Source organism: Ochotona curzoniae, unplaced genomic scaffold, assembly GCF_017591425.1.
Source record: "Ochotona curzoniae isolate NIBS_2020 unplaced genomic scaffold, NIBS_Ocur_1.0 scaffold_3208, whole genome shotgun sequence".
NCBI classification, from domain to species: Eukaryota; Metazoa; Chordata; class Mammalia; order Lagomorpha; family Ochotonidae; genus Ochotona; species Ochotona curzoniae.
The window spans coordinates 47,460,245-47,475,670 of NW_024467106.1; positions in this window are offsets into that span (position 1 = coordinate 47,460,245).

The window sequence follows — 15,426 nt, forward strand, 5'->3', positions numbered from 1 at the left end:
CTGCTTTTTTATTAACTAAAATAAAGTGGGAAGTCAGTTGAGAAGACATGCAAGACATACAAATGAGACATGTGCTTATACATGCCATGGATAAAAATGTGGAAAAATACCCCAATAAGAAAGTAATGGATGAATAAATTTTTAGATTTGATCATTTTTTTCCAAATCTTCAGGCATGAGAACAGCTTATCTGTATAAGTATCAAGATTTGAGTATTCTTGGGCAGTTTTGTGGTTATTTCTCTTGAGTTGTCTTCTGTGAAAGGTGTCAGTCTACTCCACTAGTTGATGCCTGGGTCCAGGAGTTGTCATCGCTGAATAACATCTTAGCTTTCCATCTTCTTTTGGGAATTATCTATTGCATCTGAAATGTTCATGACTTCATGCAAGTCCTAAATGCCTGTGGAAGCTCTGTAAGATCTTGTTTCCTCTTTCCCATACCTGTTACTGTTTTTGTCTCTTCATTACACGGATTAAGAAAAGGATCATTGGGCCCGGCGCGGTGGCGCAAGTGGTTAAAGGTCCTCGCCTTGCACGCCCGGGATCCCATATGGGCGCCGGTTCTAATCCAGCCCTGCTTCCCTTCCAGCTCCCTGCCCGTGGCCCGGGAAGGCAGTCGAGGACGGCCCAAAGCTTTGGGACCCTGCACCCGCGTGGGAGACCCGGAAGAGGCTCCTGGCTTCGGACCGGCATAGTATCGGCCCGTTGCGCTCACTTGGGGAGTGAATCATGGGACGGAAGATCTTCCTCTCTGTCTCTGTAGATCCGCCTTTCCAATGAAAAACTAATAAAAATAAATCTTTAAAAAAAAATCTTTAAAAAAAAAAGAAAAGGATCATTGCATAGCTTAAGAAAAGCTGTGATGATTTACCAGATGAATACTTCACATATAGCAGCAGCATCACAAGTGGGCACCAGTTGTAGTCCCAACTGCTCATCTTCCCATCTTGTTCCCTGCTTATGGTCTGGGAAAGCAGCATAGAATGGCCCTAACCCTTGGGACTCTGCACCCACATGAGACTGGGAAGAAATTCCTGGCTGCTGGCTTCAGATCAGCCCAGCTCCAGCCACCAAAGTGATTTTTGGAGTGAATCAGCAGATGGAAGCTTCATTCCCTCTCCCTCTTTCTCTTCCTCACTCTTTCTTTCTATCTCTGTTTCTTTCTGTAGATCATCCTTTCAACTAAAACTAAATAAGTCTTCACAAAAATGGAAAGAAGCAGTGACTTTACACTATAGAGTTAATCAGCCAGGCTAAAAATTCACATTTAAAATTCTATATTTAAACCAGAGTCCTTTACTACATGCTGCACAGAATATTTCAGTTCAGCAAACAGGAATTCCATCTAGGTCTCCAGTATGTGTGGCAGAGCCCCAGATATTGGACCATCTTCTTCTGCTAATTATCAGGAACGCACCCTATAAATAATTTTCCATTATTTTATGCATATGCCCTAGTGACAATAACCATACCTTTTCCATTTTATAAATGACAAATATGAGTTTTAGAGAAAGGAGTAAAGCATGTTGCCCTACCAAGGAGGCATAGCTGGTTGTTTAAGTCCACCTTCTCCATTCCAAATCAGATGATTCATGTCCCCATTACCAATTTCCAGGGTTGTAGGATGTGACCCTTTCCCCAAATAATGTTATGATACTGTGTTTCATCTTAAAAAAGCTGGTTGGCTTTTAAAATAATACCACCCAGCAAGTCAGGTATGAGATGTCTAAAGCTTTGATAGACCTAGTAATTCTACTTTAGTCACAGACTATGTCTTCAATCTTTTCATTTTCCTTTGAGATTGACTTGATTTACTTGGAAGGGATAATGGTAGAGAGGGATATAGAGAAAGAGATCTTGCATTTGCTGGTCCGCTCCCCAGCTAGGGCTACACCCGGCCAAAGTCAAGAGCCAGGATCTCCATCCTAGTCTAACACATGTGTGGTCAAGGACTTGGGCCATCTGCAGCTGCTCTCCTAGATATGTTAGCATGGACCTAGGTTGGACGCAGAGCACCCAGTTCTCTCACTGATGCTCAAATTGGATGCTGATGCCGCAGGCACCAGATTAACATGCTCAGCACATGACTCCTGCCAACTAGAATGAGCAAAACAATCTAGATGGCTTTGTGAACTCTAAAGGAATTATATGTCAAAAATTATTTGAAAGCACTGATGTTGTTAGTCCTTTATGGGGGACCCTAAAAAGCCAAGCGTGGAGTTCCACATTTTCTTTTCCTGTGTGCTTATTTATTTTATACAGGGTCACAGGGGAGCAGCTTGAATTTTGAGATATATATCCAGCCTCAATTGCAAGCACCAAGATATTGATTCATTCTCTGATAAGAACAGAATGATTTTTCAAAATTTCCACTAAAAACATGGGGGGGAGTGTGTACTTGAAAAATTTGTGGGAAAATGCAAATAAAAGATAGTATTTAGGTGCAAAACATGACGGAAATCCATACATACTTGTTCATAAAGAGCATTTTCCAAGAGTACAATGATGACCAATGATATATAAGGAAATGGGATTCTTACATTTAGCTGCATGGGTTTTAAATTAGTGTTGGGAATTTGGAAATATTCATTTTCGAGTAAGATTAGTGAGGCCCAATTGAGGTGTTCATAACATAAGTTTGAATGAACAAAGTGAAAACGATCAAGTGCATTTTTTCTTCATAGCGATAATAACGGCGTTAGTTATCACCAAAAATTATTCTAGTTTTTACACTGAGCAAATTAAGTTTATTTGATGTTGCACAAGAATGTCAATGGCACAGGACTTTTTTCTCTAAACATCTGTAAATTTTGCACTTTATTTAAAAAATGTCCTCCTATCAAGAAGCACAATCTTAATGAAACCATGGTAGTTAGCCATTATAAACACTTTTCAAGTTACATTTAATGGCCTAATTTGAGAAGTGCTGTGTCCATAAATTGTACACCTTGAAAGTAACCATGGGCACAGGCCCAGAGCCAGCTTCTTTCCTTCTGGAAATGAGTGATTGCTATTGATCCCACCCAGGCTTTGGTCATGGAAGGCTTCTAATGACACTCTCACAGCTGGTATAATCTTGTGGTCCAGTAAGCTATGAATTTCAAATGCCTTACAAAACTCACCATTCCATTTAAGCATCTCTTTTTTTAATTAAAGAAAAAAGAAACGGTGGTTCAAATCAATTTTGATGGAAATGAAGAACTGAGTTTGCGGGTGTGTGCAACGCGGAATCTAAAAAAATGGGAAAGGATGGAACACTGCAAACCCCAGGCACAGTTAATCAGATGGCGAGCTTTTGCCAAATGCAGCAGCAGCAAATGCTTTCCTTTGCTAAATTGCAGTCACATTCATTTCTCAGAGACATTGATTTCATGCAATGTGCTTCTCATCCCCACCTTCCCTTGTTCTTCCCTTTAAATTCCTTGCCTCCATACCCACAGATTCCACACCCAGAGGAGCCTCCCTCCCAGGCAAGGGAGGCTCTGTGAACTGGGTGAAAGCCAGCACTTCAGCCAAGCTTGCTCCACAGAGCTTCCCCTTTATTCTCTCAAAGACAGGGCCTGGAGATAAAGCTCTAGTCTCCCTTAATGTTGAATTTCCTGGCTTTTGTCACTTTAAACCAGATCCTTCATGCTATTTCATTTGTGGGCTTGTTTCCCACCCGCACCCTGTTTGGGGTAAAGAGCAGGGAGAAGAATTTCATGTTGTTTTTAACTGAATGATCTTGTTAACCTTGGGGGAACATCCCTGGAGCTGAAACCACTGAAGTCAGAATAGCTCAGCACCTCGCTCCTGCAGACAGCTCTGCCTGGATAGTCTGGAAAAGCTCTCTGCAAAAAACAGTCTCTACCGGGCCTCTTTTCTTTTGGTTTCTGGGGATTTTTTTTTTTAAGCTGAGGGGGTTACCGACCATTGTAAACTAGAAGCATTGAACAGAGGGACGTGGGGGCAGGACTGCCTACTGCACTAATTAAAACAAAGCCCGCTTGTACAAACTCCATCCTCCTGCTGCTGCAAGGGGCAAAAGGTACCAGGAGCCTCACGGGGCACGCAGCTCTTGGGTCTGTAGGGACTTATATTTTTAAATACAATGAAAAGTAATGCTCCTTTGTTGAATATGCTCTCCTTGCCAAACTGGAGGACAGCCGGGAGCTGCCAAACATTTACTTTTAAATGTGGTGTGCCCAGCCGCCTTCCAAACACACTGTCATTCTCACAGCGGGCTGGACAGGCTATGACGGTCGGCTTCCCCAGATACAAGTAAGTTGCTCGGACAATATGTCAAATGGAGGTCGCTTCTGAGCCAGAGCAGATCGAGGTGGAATTGGGTGTTACGTTGGCATGGAGGAGGAGATAGAATTGTTCTGTTCTCTTGAGCGCGCATCAAGTTTGAAGGCATAAAGCAGCACTGAAGCGAAATCAGCCAGCTCTGTGTGTGCGGGCGGCCGAGTACGTTCCTTCCAGACCTTGCACAGAAACATTGTGCCCCGAACGAGAAATGCACAAACAGGCCAGTCCTTTGTCCTACGACTTTGAAAAGTAGCCAGTGTTATGTAGCTCATGTGCACGTTGTTTAAAGCGTGGCCGTGCACCAAGTATTAGCTTTATGGTTTTAGGGGCTTGCTTCCTTACTGTTCACGATTATGATTACTTTATAAGCCCTTTTGTAGCTGGGTTTATTTGATATAACCTTTCAAATGGACCTTTGTTTCTGACAATACAGGAAGTGTAACGCCCAAGGAAAACTTTGTGTGTTGAGGGGGGCCGGAGGTAAATGATGAGGAAGAGAGGCAGCTCCAGAGTTTGCCACGAAAAGGCCAGGGCAGGAAAGCACTGATTTTCAGCCTTTCTCCATTGTTCCAACACAACCCTCTATAAAGCCTAGCACTCAGATTTGATTTCAAGGTTTATGAGTTTACGTAGGTACCTAGCTAATACTTGGCTTAGGTGTTCTTTTTTTCCTGTTGAAAAATGCTGGCTTGAAAAACAAGGTGTAGCATCCGTTTTCAATTAAAGAAATAAAAATTTAAAACCTCTCCCTCCGGGGCCTGGTACAGGGCCAGGTGAGAGAAGGAGACGGGTGTGGTCACTGAGAAAGTAATAAGCTGAAAATACTCTTTGGTTTGAAGTAATATATTTTATATGTCCCTCATTCCAATAAAGAAAGTTACACTGTTATTTATTTCAGAGCTTTCTCTTTAAAGATCCATTTCCTTTGCAATTTGACTAATTCCTAAGGAAACTGAGTTTGATTTCTTTTCTTTCTTTCTTTCTTTCTTTCTTTCTTTCTTTCTTTCTTTCTTTCTTTCTTTCTTTCTTTCTTTCACTCTCTTTCTTTCCTCTCTCCCTCCATCCCTTCCTTCCTTCGTTCATTCGTTCGTTTGTTCCTTCCTTCTTCTTTCCTTCTTTCTTTCTGAGCATCTCTGATTTTTTCACCATCCCACAAGGGTAAATACTTGACATCAAGCCATTCCCAGGGGTGGCAAACCAATGTACTATACACAGTCATTTCACCTCACCGAGAGATGAAGTCAGGCTCCAGGGGATAAACAGCCGGCCATAAATAACCTCTCCTGCAACAGAACACGTCCTGCAAAGAAATCCTGGCGCAGTCATTCTATTCCGTTTATTTTGCATAAAAGTTTTCCTTGTCTAGTTTTACACCAGCACAAAAGCACTTTCAGCAAAACACGTAGGTAAAACAAAACAAAGCCAGGTAGGAGAAAACTCCCACCTGAAAGGAAACTAACCAATGCCCTTTGAAACATCAGAAAAAAAAAAATTACCTGACACTCTAATGACTTTAAAAACCAGTGAGTAAAGGAAAAGGACATAAAGGGCACTTCACTGCAAGTACAAATACTCCTTTCCTGTGCTGAAGTCTAGGCTATATTGCACAGTTCAAAGCATGTTCAGTGTTGGGCTTCTCAAGGCTGAGTCTTACTGTGTTCCATGATGTAGTACCCTTCATCCATAGTTTTACCTGACCAAGATTGGCAACAGTCTGCAAGTATTCAATGAATAATCCCAGAAACAAACAGCAGTTTTGAATGGCAGTGATCAGATTCTGTACCATCCAGTTCTATCCTGTGGAGGCTATAAGTGCTCCCTTTGTCAGTGTGTCCAGGTTGTATATGCTATCCTCTCAGTTGTCATTTAGTAACCACCTCAATGGTCAAATCGACAGTTAAAACAGTGCTATGTTCAAGCAACTTTATTTTAGTTAATAATAGCCCCTGTAACAGAAGAGTATGGATGTGAGCAATTTTATTACAATATTTTGTTATTCCACTTTAATACTAGTTGTTATTATTATTCTCTTACTATATAGCATTTATAACTGAAACCTTATCATAAGTATATTTGTATAGGGAAAGTCATGGAATATATAGGGTTTGGTATTATAAATTTAGGGATCTACTGGGGGGAATCTTGAAATATATTCCCTAGAAATAAGGGACAGTGTGGAGATAAGACATGGCTCAAAACTTAATATTTGGTCAAGATATATCTGACCCATTAATAATTGGAGACAGCTTGAATTTCTTCCCTTTTGAGAATCTGTAGTACATTTTCTATTTCAATCTTTCTGGAAATTCAGTTACTGCAATATAGTGACATGAACTCAAACAATGGGAAAGAATGTTGAGAAAGGGTTCAGTGGGCTTGTGCTGTTAATTATATTCACCTTGGGTATTGCCATATGACTCAGCTTTGCATTATGAACCTAGAGAAGTGATTCAGTTTAAGTGTTCAAATGAAATACACACACACTTAAAAGTCAAAATCAAAAGATCAGCTAAAATACTACGAAATACACAGACCCATAGGTTATAGATACAACTTTACATTACCTTCTAGTTTTCCAGCAAGTATCTACTTTAATCCATTTTTCTCCCAGTATCTTCGGTTTTATTCTCCTTTCCTTATTTTTAGCATTACTTCCTATTCTCAAAATATTTTTTCAAATATTTATTTGTTTTTATTGGAAAGGCAGGTTTTGCAGAGAGGAGAGACAGACAGGATGATCTTCCATAAGCTGGTACATTCCCCAAATGGTTACAATGAGCCAATCAGAAGTCTGGAACCAGGGGCTTCCTCTGAGTTTCCCATATGGGTGCAGGGTCCCAAAGGAATTGGGCCATCCTTCTCTACTTTCCAACTTCAAAAGCAGGGAGCTGAATTTGAAGTGGACCACCCAGACATGAACTGGCACCCTTAAGGAAAGCTAGTGCTTACAGACGGAGGATTAACCAGTTGAGCCACCATGTTGGCCTGTCAGACTGTCAGAATTTTGAAGCTTCTTTCCAATACTTTCCTACCTTTTTTTTTTGCCTGCTTTAATATCCCCCATCACTGCAGTGCAGTGTCTGCCTTTAAATTCACTCTAGAAAGATTTTATTTTACAACATCTATTCACCTTGTTCGGATCTGTTTGCACCAAACTTGTTAAAGGAGAAAAAAATTGAAACTCTTGAATCTGACTTTGTTCTGCTACTCCAATGCATTTAACTCCTCTAATGAAACTTTCTATGTTCTTTTTAAATCTTTTTTGTTCCTGCACTTTCACTTCTATTTATCTGACGTCTCTGTTTGCAATTCTTATGATTTAACCTGATGCATCAAGGTTTAATTTAGGCCAAACCTGCTTCCACATTGTATTGTACATTGGTGAAGTCCTGTGAATTAACATACTATTTATGTTGGGTCACTGATTCATTTGGTTTATGCACCTTTTAGGACTAGATAATAAATTCTTTGAGGATAGAACCCAAGTCTAACCATCATGGGCTGATCATTGAGTGCATGGATGACTTGCAGCTCAGCTCCAACATTCTAGTCTAGTCACTGAACTGGTGGTAAATGGACATTTTCAAAGTCATAATCTTTGGAAAGGTTTGCTCTTTGTGGAAAAAAAATAAGATTTTTTTCCCATTCATCTTCTTGAATTCTCAGAAAAAATTTCCAGCTCAAAAACTATAAGATGAAATTTTCCATACTCAGAAATATTCAGGGTCTATTTGCTTCATTAAAATGCCAAAATGAATTCAAGGCATGGTAGCAGGGTCTTGTCTACCATTTCTTATGAGTTCAAACTTCTCCCTTGGTATTTTGAGAGGTAATAATGCGACTATTGGATTTGAACATATCCTTAATGATCCATCACAGAGTGAACTAACCACACTTGATCTGTTGCTGAAATTGGAGGTCCTGCATTTTGCTTATACCTCCTTCTTGCTGTAATTTAATGCATACAACATTAAAGATACTGATAAATGAAAAAAAGTCTTCTTTTTTATTTCTCAAGCAGTATTCAATTAGTGCAAAGAGATCATTCTTCCAATAGGAATATTTGAGTGACCCCAATGAGATATGGTTATCAAAAGGAACATTCCTTCAGTGAGATAGGCTTAGTTTTCTAAAGCATGAAATCACGTTCAAAGTCAACAATGAGTGCAAGGGATGGGTGATCTCATTAAAGAGTACTATACATTAAGGGTCAAATCTACAGAAATGGGAGAAGATGCTTAACTATCTTTTCTTATTCTCCACTTTAAAGAATATGTGTATTTAAGTGGGAATTCATACTTAGGATTCTGTAAAATATATCTATCACATAAGAATTCCAAACAAAATTCTGTATGGTGTATATAAGCCCTTAACAAAGAAGCCCTATTTTGTTGTCTCGATTCTGCTGTTAATTTACTTCTGCAGCCTTCAAGCTTTTAATTAAATGTCTTTGCATGTTACAGGATTGTGCTGCATAAGCCATGGGAAATCAAGGAAATGGTCATCTGTGCTACATTAAGGGAGAGTGGAAACAATGGGCAAATGAGACAGAACAACATAGGAATATGTTGTACAATTTTTCTCCTTACCAAGAAGAGAAACCTTGAGTTACCTAACCCTGAGTTATACTTTAATTTTAATTTTAAAAGTAATATTAGATTCTTATTCTGCAATTCATACTAAAGTTCTATGAGTAGGTATTTATTACCATTGATCATTTACTGGTTAAATTGCAGCAGATGTAAAACCTATGTACTATTATTAAGCTATATTAAGAGATTCTTTATTGCTTATTTGTAAGCTGTCTTCACTGAGGTATAAAAAGAAGTATGTACTTTCACAATCAAGTACTTAGTCACTTTTGATTTAAAATTGAGATTTTGATTTAAAAGAGAGAGAGAGAACGAGAAAGTGCTTATATGTGATGTTAATTCCCCAAATGCCTCCAACCTCTGGGATGAGCCAGGTTGAACATGAGAGCCAGTAAATCAATTCATGTCTCAGATGTATAAATTGCTGCTTTGCAGACCTCACACTTGTGGGAAGCTAGAATTAAGAGCAGAGGTGGAACAGGAACCCAGGCACTCTTGTATGGGATGTTACTTAGCCAATAGAGCTAATCTAGTAGGCCAAATGCTTGTCTCTTCCATGAACTTTTAGAGTTTTCACATGAAGTTTTAAAATCAGATATGGAGTTTATTCATTCAGCACATTAGTTCAGATTGGAGACATTTAAAATATGTAGTAGCCACATGTGACTGGTTGATGGCTACCACATTAGAACGTTCAATTTGAAGGGCAATATAAATTGCGTCAAAATGTATTCATGGTAATAAAGAGGATCATAAAATAATGGCATAATAATAAAAATAGAAGGCAGGCAATATGTTATTTGCTTGTGGTCAAACTTTTAGAAGTTGTATAATCTTGGTACATATCCTGACATGCGATGTCAGGAAATTATTAAACTTCGTGAATTTACACTGTTTTCTTCACCATATTATGAATATGAATATATATATATATAATATATATATATATCTCCTTTAGAGTTTTGGAAAGGACTATATAGATTATATATGTCACATATTAAGTACTTAATAAATCAACATTATGATCCCATTAGAATAATGCAGTCATCCAAACTTGTATACATGTAACAACGTAAACTCCAAATAATGAAACTAAAATTGACAAAATTGTTGATGTGTCCAAATTCTGCTTGAAGAATTTAACATATCTGTCAATGACAGAAAAATGAAGCAGACAAATGAAACAGAATTTTTTGAATAATGTAGCTTTGATAAGTTTCAATTTGAGCCTTGAGATTTTAATCTGGGCTTTTTGACAATTATAAATATGGGAACATATCAATTTGAATAAATTTTATTACTGGGAAAAGAAATCTGTTTATAGATTTACCATCCTATTTGTATTTGAGGAATCATAATCCAATATTTAACTTCTCAACTTTTTGCTTTCTTCCACTCACAAAACATATTTTAAAATATGTAGTTAATTCTGACATAAATGATTAGCTTCATTGTTTATATATGCTCCTTAGCAAGGCAGATTAGCCTTGGAAGCTGATGAGTGTCTCCTCCAACAGGGAACTTCTATCCTAGCCCTTTCCACCCTTCACACCGTTTTTTTCCCCACTTTGTCTCTGGGTGAGACAGCAGGTGAAAGCAAACCCAAACTTCTCAAGTGTTAGAATGTACAGAAATATTCCTTTCTGTAATATCTACTTTAAAATTTGAATATTTTCTCCTCTGACTCTTCTTGCCTATTTTTTTTACAGCATTCCTTTTTTTTTTCCATGCTTTAGTAAGATAATTTGTACCATTGTCAAGAATCAAACTAAATAGAATTTGTACTTTAAGAAAAAAAAAAACTGGGTATTCAGACGAGAGCCTGAAAGATGGAAAAAGAAATGGGATTCAACTCAAATTTACTAAAGAATTTCAACCTTACAGAAACTCCAGGCAACTGAAATACCCTCTGGAGAGTAACATTTCATGCTTAGGAAGAAGTTATTTACTTCATGCAGGAAAGTACTTTGCTCCAAAGAGGGGCCTTGGCTCACCGTAATATTGGTTTGGCCTATCCTGGGACCAGACTTCAGATATTTTATGCTCTCAATTTATTTTCTTTCACATCTGGATTAGGGATAATTTCTCTAGAACTGAATTATGGAAAATTTCTCTTGTCAAATCTGCATGCAGTATACTTGATGATAAATATTTTGGTCTAATTGCAAAATGTACCACTGGAAAAGCTAATTATTTAAGGTGTGGGTCTGAAGTTGAATTTCCCACCTTTAGGTAAACCACAAACACATATCTTTGAGAACTTGAAGTGTTGAACTCTACTGCAAGGAAAAGAGGCATTTCCTGCTGGGCCCGCCCAGGGGGAGACTCATGTCTTTGGCTAGAGGTTGTTTCCACAGGCTGAAATCTTTTTTCCTGGATGTGGGGGTCCTCTTAAACACAAGGGAATTGTGGTGGCTTTTTGAGGTTGCACAGAGAATTATTTGATTGCCTCCTTTCAGTTTCACTCACATCCCCTTAGCACTGCTGTAACAAGCAGCCCATTCTTGTTGAGGGCTCCTTTGGCAAAGCCTTAGGGTGAGGTATTGCTAAACTGCCTCCTGTCCATACCCCAGTTTACTGGAGCCAAGAAAGAGAAAGCAAGGGATTCCCTTTAGTTTTGTGCCAGACACTTTTACATTTCCTGTCGTACTTGTTTTTGTTTTTCCACTGGACAGAAATTAAGAGCTTTTATTGTTCCCAAGTATTGCCTATGAAGCTCAAAATTTTAATGGCAAAAACAAATCTCAAATCCTATATATTACCAAAATAGAAATATTGTTCCTCCTTCCCACCTCCCACTTTTTTCCCTTTGGTAAAAAATGGCAGCCTCGGTATAGATAACCGTGTGGTTGGTGGGGAAGGGATAGGGTGGAAGTTGCTTGCTGCAGGGAGCATTCATCAGCTTCCAAGAAGGCAGATAGTAAGTATTATGACAACAGTTGCTTGTTTAAAAAAAGTTTTAGTTGTACCACAAATGGACTGAAATGTGACAGTCCTTAAACACCATGTGTTTCTATTCTCAAATACACTATTTTTGGGAGTCTGGTCAGCCACAAAGAACTAAGACAAAATTGGCTTCCAAAATTCCACTTATGTGCCATAGCTACCCTTCCTTCCTTCCTTCCTTCCTTCCTTCCTTCCTTCCTTCCTTCCTTCCTTCCTTCCTTCCTTCTATGTCAAGATTACTTCACAGTCTCAGTATCTTTCTGGCATTATGCTAAAGAAAAGACTACTTTTTGAACAAAAGATCCTCCACATTTTCTTCCCAGTGCCGTTAGCCTACCTCCTTCATATCCTCAAAACCAGGAATTGTCATTTAGTATGTTTGACAAATAACATTTCCTATAAAGTGAAAATAAGATAAACTCTGATAATCTATCTTATTTCATTATAATTTTACTGACTAGTATATTCCAGTTAGCATTTTTATTTGCCCCATGGGCTGTGTAGAGGTTGAATTATTTTTAACTTTGATTTCTTTGAGAGATAGGCAAAAGAAGTTGTCATCTTCTGGTTCTTTTCCCAAATGATGCAAAAGCCAGGGCCAAGACTTCAGTCTAGGTCTCCCCACATGAATGTCAGGGAGTCAATCAGCCATCACTTGCTGTCGCCCAGCAGAGAGGTGCAGGAAGCAGCAGAACTTGCGGGCGAGCCTGATACCAATCCAGACACTCTAAGATGGGATGTGGGCATCCCTACTGGCACAGGAACCGAAATGCCAAGTATCCAACTCTGTAGTTTTATTTAAATAATTTATGTAAAGTGAATCAACTTCATGTATATCATTCACACCGTTTTTAAAAAGTAGTATGCTCCCCCTCTCGTTCTCATTTTCATTTTCCTCCTTCCTTCATTGTTCTTGTAATTTTTGTGATGATATACTTTTAAGTCATTATAGTCATAAGCTTAATCTTCCACTAAATAAAGAATTCAACAAGTAGTAAGTAGAAAACTAAATATAACGCCTGCTCCTCTGAATCTAGATATAGGCTATAAGCAATACTCAGATCTCAAGATGTCAATTTGATTCACACGTATTACATTCATTGTATTTGTTTACTCTCTATGTTAGTTACCACAAATTATACAAAACATAATTTTTCTCTTCTTGGGACCAACTTATTTCATAACAAGCACGATAGTCTTCAAACGTAACCATTTTGTTGTAAAAGACAGTATTTCACTCATTTATGTCTAAGTACTATTCCATCATATCATATTTTCTTGATCCAGTCATTCAGTTGATGGGTGTCAGGGTTGATTTCATCTTAGCTATTGTGATTGGAGCTGCTGCAAACATGGAGGTACAGGTAACTCTTTCATAGGCTGGCTTCATTTCTTTTCAGTAAATTTCCAGGAGTGGGGTCACTAGGTCTCAGGGTAGACCTATTTACAGAGGGGTCTCATATCACGGCATTTCATGCTGTCTTCCATAATGGTTGTACTAGTTTTCTTAGGAACTAAGTGCCTTTTTTCCCACAACCTCACGAGCATTTGTTTGTTTGTTTGGGTTTGGTTTGTGGTTTTAAGTTGACAGCCATTCTAACTAGGGTGAGGTGAAAACAAACTGTGATTTTCTGTTTCAGTTTTCCTGATGGGGAGTGATCCTGCCCAACTTTTCAATGTCCATTGGACATTCAGATTTTATCCTTTGAAAAAAGGTCCATATCCTTGGCCCCTTTCTTAATGGGATCATTTGTCTTGTCGCTAAGTTTCTTAAACACTTTCCTTATATATTCTGGATATTACTCTTCTATTAGTTGTATAATTTGAGAATATTTTCTCCAATTCTTTTGGTTATCTTTTCACTTTGTTGAGTGTTTCCTTTACTGTGCAGAACCTTCTTTCTTAGCTTAACGTAATCCCATGGGAATAGTTTTGCTTTATTGTTTGTGTTTCTACTCTTTTTTCCAAGAAGTTGTTTTTTGGGGTTTTTTTTTTAGGCTAATGCCTGGCAGTGTTTCCACTATGTTTTCTTCTATAAATGTGACAGTTTCATGTCTTTGCTTTAGAGCCTTGAACTTGATTTTTGTACAGGGTATAAAGTAGGGGGCTTGTTTCATACACTTGCCTGTGGATATCTAATTTTCTCCATACTAATTATTGAGGAAGCTTCTGTTTCTTAATAGAGTGAATTTTAGTTCATTTGTCAATGAATAGATGGTTGTGCATTTGTGGATTCATTTCTTGGGTTTCTAATCAGTGCTATTGGTCCATGTGTCTTTTTTGTTGTACCATTACTAAGGTATTTTGATTCTAACTGTTGCCCTGCAAGTCATGATATTTGGTGTTATTATGCCTCTAGGTGTTGTGAACATAGCTTTAGCTATCCAGGTCTCTTGTGATTCTTTTCTTTGCAGAGATATTGCATCTGCTTGGTTAATTTTATCCCAAAGTGTTTAAATTGTCTGATGCCTCCTGCAAATTTTTGGAAAACATTGTTTCTTGAGACTTTGGATACATTTTTCAGTGATAAACCCTGGTGAGGGAAATACCCTACCTCCCACAGTAATTCTACCCAGAACTTTCCTAAGTAGTTTCCTGTAGGAGTTGACTAAGAAGAGATAAGGAAGCAAAAGATGGCATTTATGTGTTTCTTGAAACCAATAGTAGGAAAACAAAGGGGGGGGTAATTATGATTCATTTTTTGATCCTCATCAAAACTGCCCAGCCCCTCTGCTGAGCAAGCCTTTGCAAGGGATGGCATTTTTAATCAGTGATTGATAGCATCCACAGCTTTCAGGCAGGTGAATGTTCTCAGTGACCTCTACCCAGATGAGGTACTGAGTTATGGTTCAAAAGCTTGACAGTGCCAAGGTGTCTTTAAAATTCTGATGTTTCAAGACCAACACTATCAGTGAATTGGTTGAGGTTTTCAAATACAGATTAGCTCTAATGATAGATTTGAAGCCAGAAAAAGAAATTATGGTACAACAGTAATTCTGAGATTTGAAAAGAACTTTTAGCTCTGTTTTTAGCACATTGGCCAGGCTTCCTTCATGGTCTGTGATCTTTTCTGCAGTGGGCCTATGCAATTTTTTTTGAGTCTATGAAGTTCTGTCCCTTACTCACACATTTTATGTCATCCCTTTTTTTCCTTGGTGTTCGCAGATGCTCCCATGCTGTAAAATATTTTCTTTTGTGTGCATTACTTCAAAATCTGTTCTCCCTGTGATTGTAAACCATGCCTTAAACATTTATCCCTCCTCGGTTGTTAGGTATAGTTCACTAAACAGGCCTGAAAGGAACCCAGTGTTCCCAGAATCTTCCTCTTAGTGAACATCATCAGAATCTGCAACCTTTCATGGCAAAATGAAATTGGGTCCCCCCAAAATTTTGAAAGTCATACATAGTTTTCTCACAATGTGCATTTTCAAGGACATGTCGAGAACCTCTTAGATGCATGAATTTCAAAAATTTGACACAAAAATAAACATGTTTTGAAATATCCCCTGCAGGTCATCTATTAATTAATTCAGAGTCTCACTTCCTTGTCCTAGTGTTGTACGAACCCTGGTTCATCATTCAGTCAGGGACAAGGCTGT